The following is a 2,400-nucleotide window of genomic DNA, read 5'->3' on the forward strand; positions in this document are numbered from 1 at the left end:
AAAGCTTAACAAAGACTGTTATATATGTTATATACCTTATTTCCTTCATCCATTTATTTTCTGGTAGGTTTTTTTCTTTGTTTATGTATCTTCATTATTATCAATATTACTTCAATTAAATTGAGTGTAAATTTCTCTTTAGTAATTTTATTATATTCATCTAAATATCAATATATAACTAATGTACTTATCATTCATATAATAGTGTAATTTTTAATTTTTCAGTAATCTCAGTACTCCTTTTCATAGTTGTTACACCAATCAACATTTCTGTAACAGTTTACAAGATCCTCAATTTTTAAAAATTCCTATACTTATGGTTTGTTTCAAATAAACTCATCCACACAAGGACACATTATGATTTATTTTTTGTTTATATGATGATTAATGATGTTGAAAATCTTTTGATTTAACATCTTCTGGTTTCATATGTATTATGTTTTTATCTGTACCCAAAAAAACATGCTGCATGTTCATATATTAAATGCTGATTGCCTACTCACAGGCCTTCAGTATGCGGTTGAGTCATAAAGAATTAACACCTTCAGTAGATAAATGCATTCTTGGGTTCAGAACTTGATAACATTATTTTAAAAATGATATAAACTATAAGATGAAGTCTTGTCAGAGAAGTAGTTCATTGTAGGGTATGCTACAAGAACATGTCTGCTTGCTAGACCTCAAAAGTTTTGCTCCATTCATTCTTCATTGTAATGAAGTAAGAGATTTCTCAGCCACCACACTCCCACTGTCATGAAGATCAGCTTGCCTTAGGACTAAAGCATTGAAACAGAGTGGCCATGGACAATGATTTGTTAAAACATTAGCATATATACTTGTAATTTGAAACTAACAGGTCTTCATGTGTGTTGGGTTTCATTTATTAAATATTTTATAGTTGAATTTTTCTTGTTTGTATATACTTTAGGTATTAACTCTTCATTACACAAGTTTTTAGAAATTTTTTTATTCCATTTTATAGGGAGCCATTTTCATAGTTGATAGCTCAATGTCCTAGGCTCAGGCTTTTTACTTTAATGTATTTCTGTTCAGTGTTGATGAGTTTTCTTTTTCTTTTTTTTTTTTTGTTTTTGTAGTGCTTCTGACAGCAATCATTGTAAAGACCAATGAAAGGAAATTCTTCTCTTGTTTTGTCCTAAAAGTTTTAGGTCTTATGTTATGTTTAAGACTGTAATCCATTTTAAGTTGATTTTGTGAATAGTGTGAGACAAAGGATGCAATTCTTTTATGATGTTATCAAATGTATCAGGTGTTTCCAGTTCTTTGCATTCATCATTTAATGCTTACACAATTCAATGATGAAGGTGCTACCATATTATATCTATTCCCAAAACAAGACACTGTGAAATAAATAATTGAAACTTGTCAAATATCAAATTATGATCAGGTAGAAAAGAGCAATTTGAAATTAGGCACCATTTACCATTTACATTCTTATCCCAGAATCATATTTTATGTCTCAGTACATTTAGGTCAGTATAACAAAATATTGTAAACTGAGAAACATATCAACAGGAATTTACCTTTCACACATCTAGCAGCTTAAAAATCCAAGATGAAAGCTACAGTGAATTTCAAGACTGACGAGGTTTTTTTTTTTACCATTGTCTCATAGATGATATATTTTTCATATTATCCTAACAAATTTAAAGGGAGAAATGAGCCACTTTTAATTGATTACATAATGCCACTAATCCATTCACCAATGCATGGTGGTTATGAAATAATCATCACAAATTGTGCTCCCTCCTAATACTATGATTTGGGAGCTAAGGTTATTTTTCAGTTTTTTGCAGTTATAAAATAATAACTATGATTCTCAATATTTAACAATAAGTAATAATTTTAATGTAGTAATAATATCATAATAATAATCACAATTAACCATAATAATAATAATCATAATAAACATAACTGATAATAATCACACTAATTGTAATAATTTTTAATGATTATCATTATGTTATTTGTCCATATGTGTGTTTGAGTGTATATGTGTATGTCTGTGGCATGCACGTGTATGAGTTATCTAAGAGAAAGCTGTGAAGATTCCATTTTCTTCTTCCACTGTTAAGTTCTAGGGATCAAACTCAGGACCTTAAGCTTTACCAACAATCATCTTTATCCACTCAGCCATGTTGCAGGCCCCAGAGGGTTAGGGTTTTAACCTCAGAATTTCAAGAAGCACATTCTTTAATACCAGAGCAATCTCCCTTACAAAGGATCAATATATTACATATAAATTCAGATATAGAAACATAAAAATATTGTTTTATAGGACACAGAGATATATGATATGTCCATAAGGGGATAATAGTGTCAGGGGGCAATGAAATTCACAGAAAACTATGCAGCAGGTGCTTTCAAATTAGCATATTT

Source organism: Grammomys surdaster, unplaced genomic scaffold (genome assembly GCF_004785775.1).
Source record: "Grammomys surdaster isolate TR1022 unplaced genomic scaffold, NIH_TR_1.0 60, whole genome shotgun sequence".
In the NCBI taxonomy this organism is placed as follows: Eukaryota; Metazoa; Chordata; class Mammalia; order Rodentia; family Muridae; genus Grammomys; species Grammomys surdaster.